The 26199-nt window shown below is 42.4% G+C and overlaps 1 long non-coding RNA gene and 1 pseudogene across 3 annotated transcripts; one reads left to right on the top strand and one right to left on the bottom strand.

The window, feature by feature from the left end:
- LOC147365761 (uncharacterized) lies at positions 1 to 24667 on the top strand. Of its 2 annotated transcripts, none has more exons than XR_015132734.1 (4): positions 1 to 1936; positions 3645 to 3753; positions 4451 to 4683; positions 24522 to 24667. It is a non-coding gene; the product is annotated as an uncharacterized LOC147365761 (long non-coding RNA). The 2 variants fall into 2 exon arrangements; XR_015132735.1 differs by lacking the exon at positions 1 to 1936 and adding an exon at positions 1995 to 3053.
- LOC147365762 (peptidyl-prolyl cis-trans isomerase D pseudogene) lies at positions 9807 to 13804 on the bottom strand (annotated as a pseudogene). The gene is made up of 2 exons (XR_015132550.1): positions 13749 to 13804; positions 9807 to 13209 (listed from the first exon to the last, which is right to left on the bottom strand). The product of XR_015132550.1 is annotated as a peptidyl-prolyl cis-trans isomerase D pseudogene (transcript).
- Positions 24668 to 26199: the final 1532 nt, after the last annotated feature.

Below are 26199 nucleotides of genomic sequence, written 5' to 3'. Positions count from 1 at the left end.
TATCCACAACGTCACACAACCATCACCACTATTTAATTTCAGGATTTTATCACCACAAGAAGAGACTCTACACCCATCAGCAATCATTCCACATCCCTCCCTGCCCAGTCCTTGGTAGCCACTGATTTACTTTCTGTCACTACAAATAGAATCATAGATTTGCCTACAAACAGAATCAAACATTGTGTGGCCTTGTGGGTCTGGCCTCTCTCTTTTTTGCGAACTGTTTTCAAGGTTCGTCCATGCTGTGGCGTGTGTCGGTACTTCATTCATTTCTATGGCTGAATAATATTCCATTCTATGGATGTACCACCTTGCATTTATCCATTCATCAGTTGAGGGCACATTTCACAGCTGAGGATATTGAGACTTAGAAAAGTTAAGGAGAAGACAGAAGGAAACCCATCTACTTGGCTACCTTTGGTCTCTCTGACCTGTGAGAACAGAAAATATGATTGCAGAGTTGAATTTAAGCATCCATCTTGGGTCACCTCCCAGCACCAGTGCCCCTTCCCCAGCTTGACATCTCCCTACTTTCCCTGTTTGGCTTAGATCTTCTTCCTTGCTCTTGAATTCACAGAGTAGGAAGCTCCTCTATCAGACAACAGCCCTGCCTGCTTTCCTCCTATGGCCCCACTTCTTGCTTTGCTTTGTCCAGGTTATACTCTTTTGATACCCAGAGACCATGAAGGCCAGTTCTGAGCTCATCAGAAAGTAAATCCCCTACCTAAACTTGGCAAGAGGCATCTGCACAGTCTTTCTAGAACTGTCATCTCATAGACTTCAGTGCAATTTTATTCAACAATACCTCACCCAGAGCGGACAAATAAAAAGTAAACCCTATCCAGAACACACTCCTCTGAATAAGAATGCACTGGGATATACAAAGCTGAAATTTTGGTCTCAGAATCAGTTATTTTTTCCCTTTTTACAGAATTTTAACTTTTTACAGCCCAGTATAAAGACCTAATGAACCATCGGGATTTTTTAAAAATATATATATTGAGGGAGTTTACAGAGATGAGGAGTATTTATAACATATCCTCTGGAAACAAATTCATTTGAACAAGGTAATTGTTCCCTTGTGATAAGGAGGCAGCTGGTTTCATGGTGTTGCCATTGTTATCCATTTCTAAAAAGGTGTCTGCATTTAAAAAGGGCTTTGTAACTCATGAGCCACCTATTCCTTCCCTCCTGCCTTGGATGAAGTCACTAAGCTATCTTTATAATTGCAACATTATTTTCCAAGAACACACTGAGCAGCTATAAACAGAACATTAGGGAAATTCAAACCTGTGCAAGTGGTAGGAAAACTGGATTAAACATCGGTCTGCCATGGTAAAGAACCTGCCTGCCAGTGCAAGAGATGCGGGTTCAACCTCTGGGTCAGGAAGATCCCTTGGAGGAGGGCATGGCAACCCATTCCAGCATTCTTGTCTGAAAAATCCCATGGACAGACGAGCCTGGCGGGCTACAGTCCATGTGGTTGCAAAAGAGTCAGATATGACTGAGCACATACACGCACACACACCATCACGATCAAAAGTGAGCATGGTAAAAATCAATTAAAGAGATTGTGCTGCTTAGAGAATAAAGGTTTCAGATAATAGCATTGACTCCCAAAGTGAAAGGATAATTTGCACATTTTCTCCTTGAAGAAATTACCGGTTATGGACAGGCAGAAGCCCCCCACTTTCTGGGAAAATGATTTGGCATAACTTGCAATTCGTGTTGCTGCAACTGGAACATTGGAGGTGAGAATTCTGTTCTAGGACAGAGTTCTTTTTCACCTGGCATCAGCTTCCCTGCCCACCCTTCATCCCAACACATGTTAGTCATAAACAACTCTCTTGGCAATACAGGCTCTTCTCCGAGTTCTGTCAGTGGTTCTCCAAGTGCTTCCAGCCTGTCCATTTGGGCCACAGCAACGAGCAGGGTAAGTTATCTCAGAGATGTTTCAAAACAAGAAATGAAATCTTCCTGACCTCTTTCTGGCCTCCTCCTTGGAAAAAGAATAGGAGTTGCCTGTTAGCAAGTCTTTGAACTTTTGTGTGATCTTTCCTTGAATTTCCAAGAGGAGTTCTGCAACAAGTTGCTTTGATTTTTTTTTTAGTTGACATATATTGAGTTCTTGGTTTTAACTGATTTTGTTCCTCTGAGACTGTATTTTATTCACTTAACGTGTTGTAGTTTGTGGTTGATCTACTTTCAGTGGGAATAGGTTTTGCATGGATTTTTAAAGGTTTATCTAAAATAACTAAATGATGAACAAATTTCTCTTCCACTTCAGTGTAACTAAGCTTACCAGTAATCAAAGAAAGTAAGTTGTTATGAGCTCAATACACAGCTTTTTACTTTGTATTTTTAAATAGAAAAGAAGGGAAAAGCACTTTATCAAAGAACAGAACTTGGAGAAGCAAGTTCTTAATAGACGTCTTTTGAATCCAGACAAGTAAATATGTAAAATTTTCAAGGTAGGGTGTGACTAGTGAGTGTAGATTTGAAATCAGAAGGGTAAGGCAAAATGAGCAAAGTTATTAAAACCATTATCACTATCAACTATATGGCTTCCCCGATAGCTCAGGGGTTAAGAATCCACCTGCAATGCAGGAGACACAGGTTCGATTCCTGAGTTGGGATCCCCTGAAGGAGGAAATGGCAACCCACTCCGGTATTCTTGCCTGAAAAAAATCCCTGGACCAAAAATCCCAGAGCTGGAGGGGCTACAGTCCAAAGGGTCACAAAGAGTCAGACATGAGTTAACAGCTGAGCATGAGTGCAATTCTATATATGTATGTATTGAAGTGAAGTGAAGTGAAAGTCACTGTCGAGTCTGACTCTTTGTGACCCCATGGACTGTAGAGTGCATGGAATTCTCCAGGCCAGAATACTGGAGTGGGTAGCCATTCCCTTCTCCAGGGGATCTTCCCAACCCATGGATTGAACCCAGGTCTCCCGCAATGCAGGCGGATTCTTTACCAGCTGAGCCACGAGGGAAGCCCAGGAATACCTAATGACTGAGCATGAGCACAATTCTATATATGTATGTATAGGTATGTATTACTGAGTCATTTACTGTATACCTGAAACTAACAAAATATTATAAATCAACTATACTTCAAACAAATGTTTAAACCTATGATATAAACTTGCAATTAAATACGTTATATCAAGACCAAATGTAATAAATACTCAAACTCCATCACTTCCTACTTACACTACTACACTTCCTACTTCCATTTGTTCTTATCTGTGGACTGGAGGTAATTAACATAGATTGTATCTGTGTGGTAGAAACAGCACATGGTTGAGCCTTACTGCATATCCCTCCAACTCCATGCACAGGGATGTGAGGTTAGTAGCTTGACATTGGCTTTGCTGGAGTAAATACACCAGGAAATCCGGACAAACAGAACAAAGTAGGGCTTTTCACCAGACCTCCAATTGTTTCAAACATTTACCAGCTCTCTACGCCTGAACAGCATAGTGACCCTGCTGGTTCAGAGCATGGACAGAGCTAAAGGGCCTGTTCTGTTCTCTTTGATTGCTCTAGATGTGTTTTTGCTTTTGTTTTTGTTTTTAACCTCTTCATTTTTCAGCGTCATTCCTTTCTCTGTGAATTAACTCTTTTTTATTCCATGCAGTTGCACCAAAGGGTGAAATTACAAATCCCCAGCTCTCTCTGGTCTCAGTGGTGGCTTGAGTCTGACCAATCGTGATACTGCAAGCCACTGGCCACAGTGATTGGTTCAGGTATGAGCATATGAGCCAAACTGGAACAGAGTCCTCCTTAAAATGCAATGGATGGAAGCTGGCTAGGGTTAAGAGCAGCATATATAGGCAGAGGGAAGCAGGACCCTGAGGGCATTATTTGAAATTTGTTTGAAGCCAGATGCCCTTTGGACTTCCTAGCTACCTAAGCCAATATAGTCCCTTTTTGCGTGACAAATAGACATTTTTAAAATCTTGAGTAACTCTGGTAAAATGCCATATAATATCATATGTGGTGGTCCATTGGCTAAGACTCCATGCTCCCAATGCAGGGGACCTAGCTTCCATCCTTGGTCAGGGAACAAGATCCCATATACCGAAGCTAAGAGTTCATGTGCCACAACTAGATTCTGCATGCCAAAACTGGAAAAAAAAAAAAATCCAGCATGCCACAACAAAGATCAAAGATCCAATGTGCTGCAGCTAAGACCTGGCACAGCCAACTAAAATAAATAAATATTAAAATAAATCATACTAAGAAGTTTCTTCTCGGGCTACAGGGACAGAGCTGCATAGAGGGGGGTTGCAATTTGACCTATACTGTGACCAGATTTGTAGACCACAAAATAAAGTCTTTAAGCACAGTCCTACTGCAATTTTTCAGATCAACCAGGATTTGTGTAAATGTATGTGATTCTATTTAAAATACTAAATATTATATTTGCTTGATACCTTGAAGTTCCTGAAAGATAAGGACAATGCAAAGTCTACCATCACATCCCCAGGACTTATGCCCTCATCATGTAGAACTGAAGAAGAGATCACTCAGGAAATACTGGTTGAGAGAAGGGCTGTCTCCTAAAGACGCTGCATCCAGCTGTACCATGATGATGATTCAGCGGTTTTATGCCAATACCCCACAGCTTTCTTTGTGGAAAGGCATATGGACGACGCTGTTTGATGTGAGGCAGGGTAAGCAGATTCAATAAGTAAAGACATTCTAGCTCATCAGTATGCGATCTGACCTTGAGAGCTGAAGTTGTTTCTGTATAAGCCGAATTTCCCGTTTCTAAGTCTCTGGACTCAAGGGACCCAAGGAAGAAAAATATCCTACCCTGTTTTATAACAAGCAAAAAAAAAAAAAAAGGATTAATCCGTTGGCTATTTGCAAAGTAATTTAAAGCTATAACTCAAATTGCAAAGTTCACAAGTTTGTTTCTAGTATATCTCATACCCACCCACAGCAACATCAAACAAGAATGCTCTTGTCAGGACAGACTGGTGGTTGCTAAGGGGAATGGAAGGATTGGAAGTATGGGATTAGCAGAGGCAAACTATTATATATAGGATGGATAAACAGCAAGGCCCTACTGTAAAACCCAGAGAATCATATTCACTCTCCTGTGACAAATCATAATGGAAATGAATATGAAAAAGAATGTACATATATACATATAGATAAAGAATATGAAAAAGAATATATATGCATATATTAATAAATATAACTAAGTCACTTTGTTGTATAGAAGAAATTAACATGACATTGTAAATTAACTATACTTCAGTAAAATTTAAATAAATAAATACATAAAAAAGAATGCTCTTGTCAAAACAAGTGAAAATGTTAGTTGCTCAGTGATGTCTGACTCTTTGCAATCCCATGGACTGTAGCTGGCCCGGCTCCACTGTTCATAGGGATTCTCTAGTGAAGAATACTGGAGTGGGTTGCCGTGCCCTCCTCCAGGGACTCTTCCCAGCTCCAGGGATCAAACTCAGGTCTCCCACATTGCAAGCAGATCTTTACCATCTGAGCCACCAGGAAGCCCTATCAAAACAAGAGCAGTGTCTTATCCCAGTTGGACTCTTTTAGGGAAACACCTGCCACCCCTTTGGCATTTCCATAGAGATGAAGGAAGAGGGTTGGAATGAACATTTCTGGATCTTCTCTCTGTCCCTTTACTCATTCTTGCTCATGAGAATAAAAACAGATCTGTCTGGGGAGACAGAGAATAATCAGGCATATATTTACCAAGCTCACCAGGGTGGGGTGAGGCACCCTGGGCTCACCCTTCTGAGGCCAGAAGCATATCAGTCTTTCCTTCAGCTGGCCCTCTGTTCTTCTAGAATTCGGTTATTAAACAGCCACAATTCTTTGTGGGGTTGGCTGGGAGCTCTCCCTATAGGTAAGGAACAAGGCCAAAATTGGGAGAAAAGGAGGAAATTCTGACCTCCATTAAGCCTAACTTTAACCCTCTGGGTATGTGCTGTAAGCTCCGTCATGTCCGATTCTTTGCAACCCCATGGACTTTAGCCCACCAGGCTCCTCTGTCTATGGAATTTTCCAGGCAACAATATTGAAGTGGGTTGCCATTTCCTACTCCAGGGGATCTTCCCAACCCAGGGATCAAACCTGTGTCTCCTGCATCTCTTGCATTGGCAGGCAGATTCTTTATTGCTGAGCCACCAGGGAAGCCCTTTAAAATGGTTTGTTTATTGCTACAAAAGCTAACCACCTGGGGAGGGAGAAAGAAGGGAGGTTTGGGAGGGACGGGGCATGGGAGGACCTATGGCTGATTCTTGTTGATGTATGGTAGAAAACACAAAATTCTGTAAAGCAATCATCCTTCAACTAAAAAAATAAATTTAAAACAAAACAAAGCAAAAAAAGCCAACCACCATTGGAGCCTTCAGCAAGTCATAATCTTTTTGCTGGTAAAAGGTTTTGGCCTTGATGTTGATGGCTGCTGACTGATCAAGGTGGCGGTTGCTGAAGTTTGAGGTGGCCATGGCAATTTCCTAAAATAAGACAGTAAAGTTTGCTGCACTGATCGACACTTCCTTCCACAGATGATTTCTCTGTAGCATGTGATGTTGTTTGATTCATTTTACCCACAGTAGAACTTTCAGAATTGGAGTCAATCCTCTCAAACCCTGCCGTTGTTTTATCAACTAAGCTTATGTAATATTCTAAATCCTTAAACCTCAACCTCTAACACCTGTTTATCAGGGGCTTGCCAAGCCAGCAGGGGATACGTTGGTTTGCTCCAGCAGCGACGCCATATCAAGAACAGCTACTATGATTTGAGTTATCATCTGATTAAGTTTACAATAATCAACCATCATTCTCTGTGATCCATTATCAGCCAAATAGCAAATACAGATTTGGTAGAAATCACCACCCAAACCTCCCAAGCCTTTGATGGTGACACTAATCTCCGCAGTACCTGTAAGACTGCAGTATTACTGTTGGTTTACTAATTGGGGAAGTTTTAATGGCATCCATTTGCTCTCTCCTACTATTAACAGTTCTCATTTCACAGGTCACAGAACCAACTTGGGGCTTCTGCCAGTTGCTGAATAGCAAAGTAAATCTAGAGTTGGAGAATTAGTCGGAAGGTGGGTTCAGGAACTCACCAGACACACAGATTAACATGAGTCAAAAGTTCTTTGATCCCTTGACGTCATGTCAAGGGTGGACCTTGACATTCTGACTGGTAGACCACAGTAGTATTTTGTGTCTCTAGGAAACAGTGTCAGCTCGGAGCCAGAATCATGACACCTGACCCATCTCCCTGCTCTGGTGCACAGTTACCGTGGGAAATAGCCACAGGTCCCTAATCAGAAGGCTGTGAGGAGTGTTGTTGCAGAAACTTTGCCTATGTAGCAGGGTTTCCCCTTAGGTAACTCAACATTTAAGGATCCCTCTTTTAAGGGATCCTTCATTGAAGAGGCTCTGTATTTGTCAAAAGGATCAAGGCTGGTTGAAAGAATGTGACTCCATTATGGTGATTCAAGTCAGACCTCCATTGATCAGATCTCAGGCTTTTCTATTTATACAAAATGGAGTATGACTTTAGTGGAATGTCCATCCACTTCCATTCTAGGGACACCACAGTCAATCACCAATGCCAAAGATTTCTGTAGGTCAGGCTGTTCTTATGACGAGTTCAGCTCAGCTGTTCCCCATAGAAACCATGGCTGTGCTCTCTCCGGCAATCAAGTACATTGGAAGGGAAGATTTTGAATGCTGTCATCTCAACCAGTGTAAAGAGAAGGACCATCTGCTATGAACCTTGGCCCCATGCAGGAGTGATTACTGCTTGAGGACAGAAAGCAGAGGGGCATGCCCTCTGACTGGATCCAGAAGGAGAGAGGAGAAAACCCCCTGTATCTGAACAGAGGAGTGAAAAAAGATGAATGGATGGAGCCTGAACTTGGCTTCAGGGGCCAGTTACTCTCCCACCATGTGACTTGGCTCAAACTCCATAGATGTAAGTCTGAGCCAAATTGCCCCTACTTCTGTCTTGGGGAAGGGCAGGGTAAGAAGATGGAGAGAGGCAACATTTCTAATCCTAGCATTCACCCAGATGAGAAAAGGGTACAGACCCCTTCCTACATGGAAACAAGACTGCTAGTATGAGTCCGGATGAAAGCGTAGGGTTTGGATCAGCTGAAATGACAGGTTTCACGTGCTTGACCTAGCGGGAAAGAGGATTCAGGAGCACAAAGGCAGGAGAGGGTGGCAAAGGGGTTCTCTGGTTCTGACAAGTGACCTGCACCCCACTAAAGCTCCTGTCCCAGGAGAGGGCTAGGTGACAATAAGGACCCAAAGCCTGACTTGTGATACAAAGTGTACATGGGGTCAGAACTTACAGTATTTAGGACAAAAGAAGTAATTTCAAAGCAATTTCCAGTCTGTAAGCAGACATTTCCTCAAGTGTCTCCAAATTTTATTAGCCGAAAATTAGACAGCTATTCCCTAATCACCTCAACCCCTAGAAATGTGGCCCTTCGGGCAAGTTTGCCCTGAAGTTGCAGTTATGCAAAAATATGCCATTTATGTAACAATGAGTTTTAGATAATTCTCTACTTCCCTGGTGGCTCAGTCGGTACAGAATCCACCTGCAATGCAGGAGGCTGCCTGCAATCGGGAAGATCTCCCAGGGAAGAAAATGACAACCAACTCCAATATTCTTGCCTGGAGAGCCCCATGGACAGAGGAGCCAGATGGGCTACAGTCCATGAGGTCACAAGTGTCAGACACGACCTAGCAACTAAGCCACCACCACCTATAACATTAGTCCTTCTGCAGGAAATGTTCATGTGGCTATTAAATATTCACTAAAACTTTAACTTTTATTTTTATACATCCCAGAATGAAAAAAAAAAAGGCAAGAAATACATTTCCTGGTACCAAACCATAAATTTCAATTCAGTTCAAGAAGCTGAAAGAGTAGGACCCCTGCCTCCAAGGGACACAAAAAGCAGCAGGGGCTCCGCTTTGAAAAAGAGGCTAAGAATAAAGCGGGCACAGCAAATAACAGCTCTGGGCAGGACAGAAACCAGTCAAACTCTTGCCAAAAATTATTGCATTAAATGCTAACCCCTACTTTAAGGTGGCAACCACAATTTAGTTTTTGAATCCTTCCCTTTATAAGTAGGGCTTCCTGCTACTTTCTGAGAAATGGAAGCACTTCTGTTTGCAAGATGATTTATTATTATTATTTTTTTTTACAAGAGCCAGAATTTAAGACTGGCATCAAAACCCAGCCAACTTAAGGCTAGGGAGAAGACAGTAACACTGGTTATTTTATCCAAAGATGAGCCAGTCACATTTTTGGTACATCAATGCCATGTTTGCCTGAGAACAAATTTAGGAAGCCTGGCTGCACGCATATCTCCTGTTTGTGACTTCTCTGCATGATTGGATGGTATTGGCAATGATCTGAAACAGTCACCAGGGGATGCTTCCCCTAAGAACAGCATAGTTAAGTGGCATTTCTATGGTGTTCTTTTTCATAGTGACAAATGGACCCGAGGTGGATGAAATTGCATGGAGCCCCACATGACCAGCTGTGTCCAAGCAGAGATTTAGCAGGAGGATGTAGAAAATGCTTTTGTTCAAGGAGAGAAATTTCACGGTGGAGATAGATGGTAGGGGCAGGGGAGCTGGAATGTTGTGTTTTAAAACATTCAGGAGATCAAAATAGGTATGCAAGCTCGGAAGATCCTTCAGGAATAACAGAAATAATGGCACATACTCTTCATTGTGGGATACTTTAAAATGACTAATAAAATGAACGTTAACTATCTTCCCTTTGACATATTTTCAAAGCCTTCAGAAATGAAAACAGTTTCTTCATTAATGGTCAATTTCAACTGTGTTTGAAAGAAAATGTATAATGCCATTAATATGGGAATTGTGTGATCTAAGCCACCCAGCATTAAAAATAGGTGAGAATGACATTCAGTTTTGAAGCTTAACTTTGAATGGGTGCTCAGTCTTCCTAAAATATAACCTAATGATTAGACATGCTGATCATTCCTCTGTGAAGAAAGTTATAGCCTCATGGAAATACAAACCATCTCTTTAATCGTAAGCATTCTAAAGAAAAAAAATAATTGATTATTAAGGGAAAAGGAGTTGAGTTTGGGGGTGGGAATGCAGAAAAGAAATATCTACAACTGAAATAAAAGATGAGACATAAAACACATTTAGGAAAAACTTATGGTCCCAGGACCTAGGATTATTCTATGAGGCCACATAGAATAAAACATTATTCTATGTTTTTTGTTTTCCGTTTCTCCATAGTTACGTTGGGCTTCCCTGGTGGCTCAGATGGTAAAGCATCTGCCTGCAGTGCTGGAGACCTGGATTCGATCCCTGGGTCAGGAATATCCCCTGGAGAAGGAAATGGCAACCCAGTCCAGTATTCTTGTCTGGAAAATCCCATGGATGGAGGAGCCTGACAGGCTATAGTCCATGAGGTCAAAAAGAGTGGGACACGACTGAGCGACTTCACTTTTTTTTTTCTTTGTGGCTCAGCTGGTAAAGAGTCTGCCTGTAATTCGGGAGACGTGGGTTTAATCCCTGGGTTGGGAAGATTCCCTGGAGAAGGGAAATGCTACCCACTCCAGTATTCTGGCCTGGAGAATTCTATGGACTGCACAGTCCATGGGCTGTGAAGAGTTGGACACGACTGAGTGACTTTCACTTTCATAGTTACATAGGCCCATACTCCCTATGTATGTATGATTATATATCATATAGCTTTTTAAATTTTATATTCTAATAACCCCCTTTCTTTTAATTCTTCCCTTAGCAGAAGCCACTGGGGGAAAAAAATTCTTAAAAATAAAATATCTGCATATACACAAACGATACAATTTGTGTTTCATATTCCTCATGAGGATCATAAACACAGTTTTTGGCTGATTAAACTTCAGTCTCTCTTCCTTACAGCCCAAGAGTCTAGAATAGTTCCTGGCACATAGTAAATAAAAGCTTCTCTAACCTGGAGTCCCAAGAAAGCAGAGACTGAGATAAAGAACTTTTTGTTTGTTTGTTTATTTTTTAGTAACTACTATTGTTTATTTATTTGGCCACATGGCTTGTGGGAATCTTAGTTCCCTGACTAGGAATCAAACCTGTGCCCTCGGCAATGAAAGTGCAGAGTCTACTTTCATTGGACTGCCAGAGAATTCTGGAGACGAAGACTTTAAATGTAACTACTTTACTGGTGAAAGAAATCCCAGAAGAGCAAAAGTGAGGGGAAGGGGTTCAGAGGGCAAATGTTGGCCTGATTGTTGAAGACCATCCTTTGCTAAGTGTAGAAACTGTCTCTCAAAATAATCTTCTGAAAGAGGAAGAAAGAAGACTTCATCTCTGGATCCCATCTCCCACTGGTCTCCCTTATGTTTCTGAGCTGTGCATGTACGAGACCTCCCAGAGTCCCCACCTCGTGGTCAATAGAAAAGCTGTGGGTAGGTGGTGCCCGGAGGAAGTTGGAAAGAGCTCACGCAGAAGAGAGGGTGGGAAGTGGTACCTAAGAGGAGTCTAACACCATACTCAGTAAATGCTTGCCAAAAGGATAGAATTGTATTACAATAGTAATAGAGTCATAGATTGAAGAGGAGTAAAAAGTCCTTAGCAATTCGATATCACAATCATCCATAATTTAATGAAGAAAAGACACAGGTTCTGCTTGGTTTTTTTCCCAAGCTTTTGTCTGTTTATTCAAACACAATGTGTCTTAAGGAGTTTAGAAACAGGCTGGAGACACCATTATCCTTTGAATAACGCAGAGAGCCACTGAAAAGGGAATCAGCGCCACGGTAGGTTGTAACACTGGTGTATTAAGTCCCTATCCATATTCCTGGACTGTAAACACGGGGAACCAAAGTATCAGAGGTAGCACTGCTGCTGCTAAGTCGCTTCAGTCGTGTCTGACTCTGTGCGACCCCATAGACGGCAGTCCGCCAGGCTTCCCCATCCCTGGGATTCTCCAGCAAGAACACAGCGGGTATCAAACAGAACCAGACAAACCCTTTGTTCTGTCTTCCTCGCTTATGCAATCAACGCACACTTAAGCAAAACTGAATTCCTCGTTAAGCAAACATTTTTGCATGAGCTGCCTTCTCTTTATCTTTCTGTGCCTTCATCTTTTGCTTGACTTGCAGCAATTCTGCCTAGATAGCTGTATCTTCTGGTGCTATCTCCTGAGCTTTCTTAAAATCAGCCAATGCTTGAACATATTCTTTTAATCCTTGCCATCCTTCAGCTCTACGGTACAGTGCTTTGGTATTTGATGGGTCTATTTCAAGGGCCTCCAAACAGCTATCGACTGCACCCTGCCGATCGGACATCTTCAGTTTGTAAGCGCTGACATTCAGCATGCAGCTCAAAGCGACAGGCTACAGCTTTGCTCCATTTGCGTCCTCAGCAGCAGCCCTAGAGCCTTCCACATACCTTAAAAATTTTGTGTATTTTTTAATGGCCATCTTCCAGTTCTGGGATTTGAAAAATGTATTTCCAATGTTTTTTAAGTCTTCTGATATTAACACAATTTTATCTACATCTTTTAAATCCACATCCGCAACCTCGGGGAAATCTGGGTGACTGTCACCAGATCCATCCCTTGGGAATATTTCCCAATCATCACCTTCTTTCAGTTCTCCACATTCTGCAATAACACAAAATTTGGCAGGTTTTTCACCTTTCACCTCCACATTTTCCAGAATCTTTGCCACACCCATTCTTTAATCCCTTGGCCAAACACTATGTGCTTCCCATCCAAGTGTGGAGTCAGAACCGTGGTGATGAACTGGAAGCCGTTGGTGTTGCTGCCTGCTTGGCCATGCTCAGCAATCCCTCCTCGTCACGCTTATAACAGAAATTTTCACCTTCAAGTTTTTCACCATAAATGCTTTCTCCACCTGTCCTATTCTGATTTGAGAAGTCTCCACCCTGAATCATCAAGTTTTTAGTATTTCAATGCAAAGGACATCCTTTGAAACAGGGAGGTTTTCCAGTGGTGGGTCCAGTGCTTTTTTCTCCTGTATACAATGCACAAAAATTCTGCAGTTTTGGGTATCATATCTGCAAACAATTCTAAGACAATTCAACCAACTTGCTCCCCTCCGATGTCCACATTGAAGAAGACTCGGAGGTTACTGGGGTTGGAGAGCTTAGCCTGGGGGATGGATGCAACATTGTGGCTTTAAGACGCATGTATGACCACCTCGTAACACCGCGTGGTCACTGGACAGCTCGAACCCTAAAGTCGCAAGGTCCACCCACAGGTTCTGTTTTAAAAGAACTTGTTTCATGGAAGAATTTTAATATTGGCTGATTTTTGAAGCAGTTTTCTGACTATCAGCTCAGTCTAACTAGAGCTGATTAACTGGGGACCTGCAGCAATATGCCAAAAAACTCACAGCACCTGCCCCTCAATTGGATTAAAGAAAAATCGTTCCTAAAAGCACGGAGCAAATCACACATTTCCACGAGCATCATCAGCAAGTATCTGCTAAGTTAACTTAAGTGATTCTTCAAATTTGCCACTGTCACCTGCAAGACTTCACATGGAGTCATCCTTCCCCATCCCATCACCCCTTTGTGACTATGACCCATCCTTCAAACCTAAACTGGGAAATCACCGTTACCAAAAAGCCTTCGCATCCCCCTCTCTCTCCCCTTCACTTTCCCTTCCTTCTCCCCTGTCTCCCTTCCTTGCATGTTTCATCCCTCTCATTACTTTATCTTGGCTGCTTTCACATTACTCAATTTTACTGCTATCACTACATCTCTCATACTCGTAAGAGTGACTCTTTACCCCACTAGATCGTCAGCTCTTCCAGGGCTGAGATTCCGGCACTTATCTTTTAGGACCTGACACACAGCAGGCATCCAGCAAATTTCAGCTTAATGAAAAAATAAATCAGTTGCTATTTGAATAATAGGGAAAATTGCAAAGGTTTTTAAGAAGAGATGGTAGCTGGTGGCTATAGTGGGGTGAATCAAGGGAATCTTGGAGGAGCTAGATGCAAAAGGAAGATGAGACTTGTGGACTTAGAAGAGACAGGCTGTTTCAGCGGAGGCTGTGACCATAAGTGGAAACATGTTTAATTTACTGTAAAGCAGTGGATTCTCCAGCTTGGCGAGGGCAGGGAGCTCTAGAGCAGGTCACGGGGAATAAAATCAGAGAGGAAAGTGGGGGTCAGGTTGCAGGGGGCACCAAATGGCAGGCTTAGCAGCCTTACCTTTGTCCTCTATTTTAAGTTCTCAAAATATTTTGAGCAGTAGGCAACACAGCCAAGCGGAGTTTAAAAACAGCTCATAGACGTGCGGAAGAGCAATTGGAAGGAAGAAACCAACAACACTTAAGAAGCAAAAAGTGACTTCCCTTGACGAGCTCTGAGCCAAAGATAAGAGACAGAGTTTGGTGTTGGGAAAAACAATCTGGGAGGGCTTTAAAGATTATTTCCAAACTCAGTGCTTTCCTGTCCTGAGCTTAGAGTTGACATTCTCCACGACGTGACCTGAACTCTAAAGTCTAGTCTCCTCAAGTCCTGCTGAGTGGCCCATTCTCTGTCTCCACACACAACCTCTGTGGGCTCATCTCTGGGAAGACCTTGAGGCCTGAACTACCCTGCCTTCTACCCATTTCTTGCTGTCAAAATCTGACCTGCACTTTAACCCTCTCTTTATTTTTATTTTTTAAACTTTGTATTTCCTATTGGAGTATAGCTGATTAACAATGCTGTGAGAGTTTCAGGTGGACAGCAAAGGGGCTCAACCATACATCATTCTCAACCCTCTCATTAAATGCTCTCTCCTCCATGATAGGAGGTGAATATAAGGAGGTCATCCCCAAGTAACTCATGTTACTTCCCTCAAGCCTTCTGGAGACAAGCTCTCCCTAATTCAGGTGTCTGGTCATATGGGTAGGGGTCAAATATAACCATATCTCTCCTGAGTTTTACACAGAAGAAGGATAAAATGTGATGTAAACAAAAACCTGGATTTTAGTCTGTTCTATAGACCCGAGAATCCTGGACATTCTGAATCCAGACATCCTGGAATGTGAAGTCAAGTGGGCCTTAGAAAGCATCACTATGAACAAAGCTAGTGGTGGTGATGGAATTCCAGTTGAGCTATTCCAAATCCTGAAAGATGATGCTGTGAAAGTGCTGCACTCAATATGCCAGCAAATTTGGAATACTCAACAGTGGCCACAGGACTGGAAAACGTCAGTTTTCATTCTAATCCCAAAGAAAGGCAATGCCAAAGAATGCTCAAACTACCACACAATTGCACTCATCTCACATGCTAGTAAAGTAATGCTCAAAATTGTCCAAGCCAGGCTTCAGCAATACATGAACCGTGAACTTCCTGATGTTCAAGCTGGTTTTAGAAAAGGCAGAGGAACCAGAGATCAAATTGCCAACATCCGCTGGATCATGGCAAAAGCGAGAGAGTTCCAGAAAAACATCTATTTCTGCTCTATTGACTATGCCAAAGCCTTTGACTGTGTGGATCACAATAAACTGCGGAAAATTCTGAAAGAGATGGGAATACCAGACCACCTGACCTGCCTCTTGAGAAATGTGTATGCAGGTCAGGAAGCAACAGTTAGAACTGGACATGGAACAACAGACTGGTTCCAAATAGGAAAAGGAGTATAACAAGGCTGTGTATTGTCACCCTGCTTATTTAACTTATATGCAGAGTACATCATGAGAAATGCTGGACTGGAAGAAACACAAACTGGAATCAAGATTGCCAGGAGAAATATCAATAACCTCAGATACGCAGATACATCACCCTTATGGCAGAAAGTGAGGAGGAACTCAAAAGCCTCTTGATGAAAGTGAAAGTGGAGAGTGAAAAAGTTGGCTTAAAGCTCAACATTCAGAAAACGAAGATCATGGCATCTGGTCCCATCATTTCATGGGAAATAGATGGGGAAACAGTGGAAACAGTGTCAGACTTTATTTTTCTGGGCTCCAAAATCACTGCAGATGGTGACTGCAGTCATGAAATTAAAAGACGCTTACTTCTTGGAAGGAAAGTTATGACCAACCTAGATAGCATATTCAAAAGCAGAGACATTACTTTGCCAACAAAGGTCCGTCTAGTCAAGGCTATGGTTTTTCCTGTGGTCATGTATGGATGTGAGAGTTGGACTGTGAAGAAGGCTGAGTGCCGAAGAATTGATGCTTTTGAAGTGTGGTGTTGGAGAAGACTCTTGAGAGTCCCTTGGACTGCAAGGAGATCCAACCAGTCCATTCTGAAGGAGATCAGCCCTGGGATTTCTTTGGAAGGAATGATGCTAAAGCTGAAACTCCAGTACTTTGGCCACCTCATGTGAAGAGTTGACTCATTGGAAAAGACTCTGATGCTGGGAGGGATTGGGGGCAGGAGGAGAAGGGGATGACAGAGGATGAGATGGCTGGATGGCATCACTGACTCGATGGACGTGAGTCTGAGTGAACTCCGGGAGTTGGTGATGGACAGGGAGGCCTGGCGTGCTGCTATTCATGGGGTCGCAAAGAGTTGGACACGACTGAGCGACTGAACTGACCTGAACTGATAGACCCAAGGCCATTCACAATTTTAGTTTCCTCACAGGCAAAATAAAGGGGTTGAATGATGTCTTTACTTAGCTGACTCATGGTTTGACACTCCATGTTACTAACAGTGAGACTTTTGTGTAGTAGTCGGGGGAGACACACAGGGAACTAAGAGCATGGCGCCTAGAGTGATTAGCATTTGTTGATTGATGGACTAACTCAAGACCCACTGCAATCACCTAGGTGTCTCTATTGCCTCTGTTTGGAATTGGCTGGTGCAGGGCCAAGATTTCAGAGCTGACTGTTGTTATGCCAGTGACTGCAGTAGCTTCCCCTCCATTATATTGAGATATTATTGACAGACAATAATTGTGTTGTCTTTCAGTAGAGTCTGACTCTTTGTGACCCCATGAACTGTAGCCCACCAGGCTTTTCGGTCCATGGAATTCTCCAGGCAAGAATACTGGAGTGGATTGCCGTTCTCTTCTCTAGAGGGACTTCCCAACCCAGGGATCAAACCCTGGTCTCCTGCATCTCAGGCAGATTCTTGACCATTTCAGCTATAGGGAAGTCCTTAAGGTTCAAGATGTATTGATGCTTTTGAACTGAGGTGTTGGAGAAGCCTCTTGAGCATCCCTTGGAGTTCAAGGAGATCCAAACAATCAATCCTCAAGGAAATTAGTCCTGAATAGTCATTGGAAGGACTGATGCTGAAGCTGAAGCTCTAATACTTTGACCACCTGATGCAAAGAACTGTCTCACTGGAAAAGACGCTGATGCTGAGAAAGATTGCAGGCAGGAGAAGGGGACGACAGAGAATGAGATGGTTGGATGGCATCACCGACTCAATGGACATGAGTTTAAGCAATCTCTGGGAGATGGTGAAGGACAGGGAGACCTGGTGTGCTGCAGTCCATGGGGTCAAAAAGAGTCAGACATGACTGAGCGACTAAATTCAACTGAAGATGTATGTGACAAGTTAATGTGCGTATAACTTGCAAAATGATGACTTCAGTAAAGTTATTTACCACATCCATCATATCATATGGATTGTATATGTGTGTGTGCATGCGTGTGTGTGTGTGTGTGTGTGTGGTAAAAACACTTAAGATCTACTCTCTTAGCAACTTTCAAGGATACAACACGATGTTGTTGACTAGAGTCACCACCTGCACTGCAGTTCTTAAGGCAGTGCTTCTCAAACTTAAACACACATTTGCATCACCTGGGGAGGACAGTTTGCCCTTCATATCCCTGGGTTCAGCATCTTTGGATTCAACCAACCATGAGGATGCAGAACCCACTCATCAGAGGCCAACTGTACACAGCACACTTTTATATAAGTGACTTGAGCATCCAAGGATTTTGGTATCTGCAGAGGTCTTGGAATCAATCCTATGGACACTGGGGAACAACTGTAGCAGGGCTTAGAGAGTCTAGATTTGTGATTTTCAAAGTATATAAGTGACTTGAGCATCCAAGGATTTTGGTATCTGCAGAGGTCTTGGAATCAATCCTATGGACACTGGGGAACAACTGTAGCAGAGCTTAGAGAGTCTAGATTTGTGATTTTCAAAGTAGGGCTCACAGACAGACATGAGTAGAGAGGGCCATCGTGGGCTGAGGAATAACTCTATGGGGGAAATAAAGTATAATCCCATAGACTTGAATTTTTATATTCTAACAAATGCTGCTTGTTGGTGGAGGTTCCTACTGGGAGATTTGGTTGTCATGCATTGTTATTGTAATTATGTGAAGTGTATTCATTCACTCAACACCTACTGTTGCCAGGCATTGGTCTAGACACTGGGAGTACATCTGAACAAAACAAACAACTGGAAACTCCCTGCTTTCCTGGAACTCATATTTAATAAGGAAAATGTTGTAAACAGAACAAGATACACACATAGTTGGAATTCCTACACTTAAGCACACTTTTTAAAATCATATATCAATTTTTCTTCAGCTGCTTGCTGTTTGTAATGCTATTCTTGTCTTTTAATTATAAACTGATATTAGCTTAGCTTAAATTAATTATCAATTTAATTTTGGCCTGTTGTGGGTATCCAAGGGAGGTAGTTTGCACATATGTTTGCACCAGTGGTATCTGCTGCTGCTGCTGCTAAGTTGCTTCAGTTGTGTCCGACTCTGTGCGACCCCATAGACAACAGCCCATTAGGCTCCTCTGTCCCTGGGATTCTACAGGCAAGAACACTGGAGTGGGTTGCCATTTCCTTCTCCAATGCATGAAAGTAAAAAGTGAAAGTGAAGTCGCTCAGTCGTGTCCGACTCTTACGACCCCATGGACTGCAGCCTACCAGGCTCCTCTGTCCATGGATTTTCCAGGCAAGAGTACTGGAATGGGGTGCCATTACCTTCTCCGAGTGGTATCTGAGGCCTATACATTTTCATTAGCTGGACTCCCAGACATGCAGGCATTTGAGACTCAATTATGAATCATCCACATTCCAGCTATCAGCTTAGTGTAATTAGAACAGATTAACTGGTGACCAGCAGCAGTGTGATGAAAAGTCACAGATGACAGACCTGTCCCTCAATTGGATTAAAGAAAAATCAAAAACTTGGAGCAAATCACAGGTTTCCATGAGCATCATCAGCAAAAATCCTAAAGCAGATTTACCTAATCTCTTATCACCAAGTCCTTTTTCCTCAGAAGGAAGAAATGGATAGGGTAAAGGGACCATAATTCTGCAAGTTCACTGCATCCTTCTCAGGGAGAATCACCTGGAGGTTGAAATTCATGAGAATGCCTGCTGTAATCAAAGATTCCTACCACCTGGAGTCTTACAATTATTATTATATACAAGAGTCATGAGTTTTCTGTTGGGTTGATGATTTCATTAGACTTGTGCTTCCTTAGTTTCTGCTTCTCTGTTCTCTCTCTTGCCATCAGGGGAGCACTCACAGACACAGGCAGCTTGATTCCCTTCTTTCAGACAAGAGCAGGGTTTCTTTCCAAGTTTGGACATTGTAAGATGTTGGATGCTTACCCTACTTGGGCTCAGTTCAAACAGAAAAGTGAGAGATGCTGTCCTGGTAGAAGTTAGGATGTCAGACTGACAAGTGCCACGTAGCTTTTTTCACTTTGAAATACCTGATCTTTTTCAAATATTCTGCAATAAGTGCGTACTATTTTCATTATTTTAAAGTATTTTTAAATAAAATAAATGATTTGTTGAGGATGTTTGACTTAGTATGGTCACTGTGTTAGGAAAAGAAGTGAGGTGAAATTTTTAAAAACTGTTTGCTTCCTTTTGGCTAAAAAAGGAGAAACAAAATTATCTTTTTTATTACAGAAAATTGATTAAGTGCCCATTACCCTAGGAAACGTGTAACTGGACCTGGTTTTTTACTTTATGTGACTTAGAAAAGGTCTCCTCTCTTCTCAGAGCTCTGAGAAATGTCATTTTAATTTTTATACTTCTGGAAGGGAAAGCCCAACTCCAAACCCCTTTCCTAAAATTCCCAGGTATTTTCTAGTTCATAGAGTAGACCAGAGTGGCTTAGACCAAAGTTGGCTGGTAGAAAATGACAGCACAGACCCCAAGGGGGCTTCACCTGCAGTACAGGACGATGGCCACTGGTGAGCGCGCGAGAGAGCAGTGGCTGCAAGCCCCCACTGGCCACACTGCCAGTGTCTCCTTGTTACAAAGGCAGAACTCACCCGCTGTGAATTGAATTACCCCCACATTTCTAGACCAGTCCACAGAGAGAGGAGAACTCAAAAGGAAGGAAGTATAGCTAAATACTCCTCAGAAGGCGTATGAGCTACACTCTGCTAAAATTTAACCATTAATAGGGAAAAGATAGCCATATTTGTACCCTACGCTGGTGAAATGAGTTTATTTGTTCTTATTTTTACCAGGCAAGATGAGGAGGCAATATTGCCTCAGCCAAGTTCTACAGAAAGATTAGGAGCCTGGATGTTTGTTGAGAAGATTCTGAATTAAGTTCTAGCAGCAAGCTTTAGTTATATGTCCTCTGCACTGTAGATCACAGCTGCAAGTTTGAAGGACCTGTTCCCTGGGAGAAGTACTCAGGAGACCCATGGGTGGCACAGGAAGTGATGACAGGGGAACGTGACAAATGAGCAAACATCCAGATGCGTCCCAGTATCAGGGACTTTCTGAGCTGAGGGACTTGTTTGGAGGTAGGAGAGGAGCTGCAGTTCTTGTTTGTTTGAAAGCCTTTTCTCTGGAGAGACGTGCCCTTAGTTCTTTCAAATATATTGGGAAGTTCCCACTTGCCCTGAAAGCCTTCCCAGACTAGGTGCTGCAGCGTCTGACAGGACCTCAGAGTCTTTCATCCTCTGAAACATGCTTTCCCAGATGCCATTTAGAGCACTGGAATGAAAAGCCCATCAACACAAATGTAAGCAAGAGTGAGAAGGAGGTTTGCTGGGGACAAAGAAGCCAAGTCATTCCTCACCTCCAATTTGCTTAAGGGTGCTGGATTAGTTTCTGAGACTACCACGGATAGCTGAAAACAGCAAAATGTGTTCGCTCACAATTCTTATGAAACAGTACTCCACATAGTTAAAAAGCAGAACAAAACAAAACAAAACCCTGAAACCATGCCCCATAGTGTTAATAGAAATTAGTGACTAACAGAGACCCTGAGGCTTCTGAAAGTCTGTTTCCACCCAGTTTTGAACCAGGGACCTCTGGCATGTGAGGCGAACGTGATAACCACTACACTACAGAAACAAGGCCCATATGGTTTGTCTTTACAGAACAGTAGATAAGGGAACAGTTTATTTTTTAAAAACCGTCTGCCTGTAACACAACAAAACTGGCTTGAACTAGATAGAACAGACAGGGCTGACCTGCATCTGCACAGCAGAGACTTGCTTGCCAGTAGGTGACCTTTTGATGTCAAAGCCCCAAATTTCCCCACATTTTACACTAACTTCCCCCAGATTTGCATGTGTCCCATGAGAAGGCAATGGCACCCCACTCCAGTACTCTTGCCTGGAAAATCCCATGGATGGAGGAGCCTGGTGGGCTGCAGTCCATGGGGTCACTAGGAGTCGGACACGACTGAGCAACTTCACTTTCACTTTTCACTTTCATGCATTGGAGAAGGAAATGGCAACCCACTCCAGTGTTCTTGCCTAGAGAATCCCAGGGATGGGGGAGCCTGGTGGGCTGCCATCTATGGGGTCTCAGAGAGTCAGACACGACTGAAGCAACTTAGCAGCAGCAGTAGCAGCAGCATGAGGAAGCATGTAGTTCAGTTGCGCCTGTGCAGGAAGATGGTTATGTCACCTTTCCCCCCCTGCAGTCACTTTCCTCTCCACCTCTGACCATCCTATACTCCTCACCCATCAATGTCCCAAGTCCCCCATCTTCAGGGAGGCGGGTCTGAGATTGCTCTCCTATCTCCTCAGTTGGCTGCCTCATGAATAAACTCTCTGCTGCAAACATTGACGTCTTGGTGTTTGGCTTGCTACCTGTTGGGCCAAGGAAACTGGTTTGGTAACACTGGAGGCTAGAAGTTCAAAGCCAAGGTGTGAACAGGACTGTGCTCTCAAAATTTTAGGGAAGAGTCCTTCCTTGCCTCTTCCTTGCCTCTGGTGGTCATCAGCAGCCTTGGTCCTCCTTGGCCTGGAGATGCCCCACTCCAGTCTCTATCCCTGTTTTACACAGTATTCTTCCCTCTTGGCATTTCAGATATTTCTCCTTATAGGGACACTAATTATTGGAGTAGGGCCCTTCCTAATCTAATATGATCTAATTTTAACTAATTACATCTGCAAGACCATACCTCTGGAGGGTGGACTTCTGAAACAAGATGTGAAATTCCAGGTGGACATCAATTTGGGGGAACACAAGTCAACCTAGTCAGCTAGTCAACCTAGTGGGGCTTCCCTGGTGGCTCAGATGGTAAAAGAATCTGCCTGCAATGCATGAGACCCAAGTTCCATCCCTGGGTTGGGAAGATCCTGTGGAGAAGGGAATGGCTACACACTCCAGTTTTCTTGCTTGGATAATACAATGGACAGAGGAGCCTCATGGGTTATAGTCCGAAGGGTCACAAAGAGTCAGACACAACTGAGTGACGAACACTAGTCAGCCTAGTACAGGAGCTTTACCTGCTTTGACTGTATTTGCTTCACTGCAGATGGTGACTGCAGCCATGAAATTAAGACGCTTACTTCTTGGAAGGAAAGTTATGACCAACCTAGATAGCATATTCAAAAGCAGAGACATTACTTTGCCAACAAAGGTCCATCTAGTCAAGGCTATGGTTTTTCCTGTGGTCATGTATGGATGTGAGAGTTGGACTGTGAAGAAGGCTGAGTGCCGAAAAATTGATGCTTTTGAACTGTGGTGTTGGAGAAGACTCTTGAGAGTCCCTTAGACTGCAAGGAGATCCAACCAGTGCATTCTAAAGGAGATCAGCCCTGGGATTTCTTTGGAAGGAATGATGCTAAAGCTGAAACTCCAGTACTTTGGCCACCTCATGCAAAGAGTTGACTCATTGGAAAAGACTGATGCTGGGAGGGATTGGAGGCAGGAGAAGAAGGGGATGACAGAGGATGAGATGGCTGGATGGCATCACTGACTCAATGGATGTGAGTCTGAGTGAACTCCAGGAGTTGGTGATAGACAGGGAGGCCTGGTGTGCTGTGATTCATGGGGTCACAAAGAGTGGGACAGGACTGAGCGACTGAACTGAACTGAATGTTCTTAATATGAAGAAGTATCAAGATAAAAAGAGGACTTCTCTTTTTTAATTGAAAGAAAACAATGTTTAATAATCTATTCCTACAAATATATGATTTAAATTTAGAAATCATAACAAATTCGATTTCAGTTTCCAACCTCAAAACTAGACATTTCCTTGTCTATTAGACCTGGAAAGATATCAATATTATACAAGAAACTGAACTTTTTTACTCTGCCCTCTAAATATAAAAGAGGATTTCTTATGACTTGGATTAGCACACAGCTGACAGGAGATTTTTTAATTTATTTTAAAAATAAACTTTTTCACTAGATAGGGTCATTCAAGGATAAAGATTACTCCTCATGAGGTTGAAATCCACTAATATATCTTGTATGATTTCCAAACCAGCTGTTGACAACATTCTTAATATAGGAAGGAATATAATTACAAACAGCTCTTCTTCCAATCTGCCTTTACGTGTTCCTTTCAGCAAGTTCCCTGTAGAGTATCATGACTTACATCTATCTCCCATTCCCAACCTCAATCTCCTTCTTGTTGACAATGGTCTCTGGGACTCTGGGAAACTGAAAGGAGAAAATTCACACAAAATTATTGCTGACCTCTTTCTGTGGCACTCTTTAGAAAGAGCCTTCCTAAACATCTAAATCTGTATAAAGAATGAATCCAGAGGAAATAACAAATACTAGTTAATATATTAATGGTAGAAAGTATTATCTCCTCAAAGTGTAGAGATAAGGCAATCCACTATTGCCTGTGTATCAGATATATAACCAGTACTCTTGCCTGGCAAATCCCATGGATGGAGGAGCCTGGTGGGCTGCAGTCCACGGGGTCGCTAGGAGTTGGACACGACTGAGTGACTTCACTTTCACTTTTCATTTTCATTTTCATGCATTGGAGAAGGAAATGGCAACCCACTCCAGTGTTCTTGCCTGGAGAATCCCAGAGACGGCGGAGCCTGGTGGGCTGCCATCTCTGGGGTCTCACAGAATCAGACACGACTGAAGTGACATAGCAGCAGCAGCAGCAGCAGCAGATAAACAAGCTGAAACACATGGGTCATAAGCTACAAAACTATCTATTCAGTAATGAGAGAAAAATAAAGGTGTGCTTCCAAAAAATAGAGAGTAAAAGCCAAGCGGAGTAAGGATTTATTTATGCTTATTTATTTATATAAATACGCATATTTAAACAGAATACATTTACGGCTGTGGTTCACAATCTGTCCCTGTCTCTTTCAGTGCTTTGCCTAAGGTAGCCTGGTGAGAAACATCGCACGTCTGGATTGGATTCAAGAAGACTTTATAAACATCATCTATACCCAGAAGCCTCAACAATCTTTGAAGTCATACAAATGCCCTATGAGCTAAAGAATTGAAGCACAGAAAAATTTGTGAGGAAATTTGCAGTAAGCAAAACTGGTTACTGAATGTCTTCAATAGAAAATTATGCATTGTTCAGAGTACAGTCTTCTAGGCTATCTGATTTAAGCCTATCATTGCCTTGAAGCTATTTTACAACTCTTATAAGTTGTAGAAAACTGATAATGAGGTAAAATAATTGCTTACTGACAATTCTTGTTTATCCATATGAAATAAATTCTCACTAGTGGAGGTTTGGTTGACTTCTTTTCCCCACGAAGGAATAGCATTTTGAAACCACTTGCAAATTCATTTCAGTATTCCTGATTTATAAATGTGTTTGTTCTTTGGATTATCTTTTGAATTAGCTGTAACAGCTTTTCCAGTTCCCGCATTTAATTAATGAGTTAAATAAAATCTTTGACACATGTTCACTTCATATTCATGAGTCATATTACTTAAAAAAATTACCCTTTATAGATTTATGGAACAAAACATGCCACTACTTTCAGACTGAAGTCTTCAATTTTTACTGAAAATTAAATCTAGCTATTCAGTTCAGTTCAGTTCAGTCGCTCAGTCTTGTCCGACTCTTTGCGACCCCATGAATCGAAGCACGCCAGGCCTCCCTGTCCATCACCAACTCCTGGAGTTCACTCAATCTCACGTCCATCGAGTCGGTAATGCCATCCAACCATCTCATCCTCTGTCATCCCCTTCTCCTCCTGCCCTCAAGCCCTCCCAACATCAGAGTCTTTTCCAATGAGTCAACTCTTCGAATAAGGTGGCTAAAGTACTGGAGTTTCAGCTTTAGCATCATTCCTTCCAAAGAACACCCAGGACTGATCTCCTTCAGAATGGACTGGTTGGATCTCCTTGCAGTCCAAGGGACTCTCAAGAGTCTTCTCCAATACCACAGTTCAAAAGCATCAATTCTTCGGCACTCAGCTATCTTCACAGTCCAACTCTCACATCCATACATGACCACAGGAAAAACCATAGCCTTGACTAGACGGACCTTTGTTGGCAAAGTAATGTCTCTGCTTTATTAGGTTAAATTTAAGTGAATTATATATTCCTGTTACGTACTCCTGGAATAGGGCTCTCATATGAAAGTATTAATCACTGCATATATGGACTGATAGTTCAAGGTTATTAAATGCACTCTTTTTCCACAGTAATCCTCATTTTTTAAGACTTCTGTCTGGAAAGCTTTCTAGAACAGCTCTTCTCCTGACCTAAGGAAAAACGTGGATATAGCCATAGGAAATGTGAATTCATTTGGTTTGCTTTGTGAATTATTACATACATCAAAGCTAAGATTGACAGCAACATTATTCTAAAAATAACTAACAGCATAATGACAATGCAATGGCTACTACATTCAAACAACCTAACAATTTACATTGAAAGTAAATCACTGGACAGGGATGTAAGCTGCCCAGTTCCTTACCTAGAGGATGAGGATTAAAGTTCTACAAGACTAAAGTTCTAATTTCAGGTAACCCCTCATCTCCAGGGGCTTCCCTGGTGACTCAAGATGGTAATGCAGATCTAC

This window comes from Bos grunniens, chromosome 9 (genome assembly GCF_055505025.1).
Source record: "Bos grunniens cultivar Pamir isolate PY7600 chromosome 9, Bosgru_T2T1.0, whole genome shotgun sequence".
Lineage (NCBI taxonomy): Eukaryota > Metazoa > Chordata > Mammalia > Artiodactyla > Bovidae > Bos > Bos grunniens.
The sequence above is the reverse complement of the archived record's forward strand: the minus strand, read 5'-3'. Positions and strand labels throughout refer to the sequence as shown.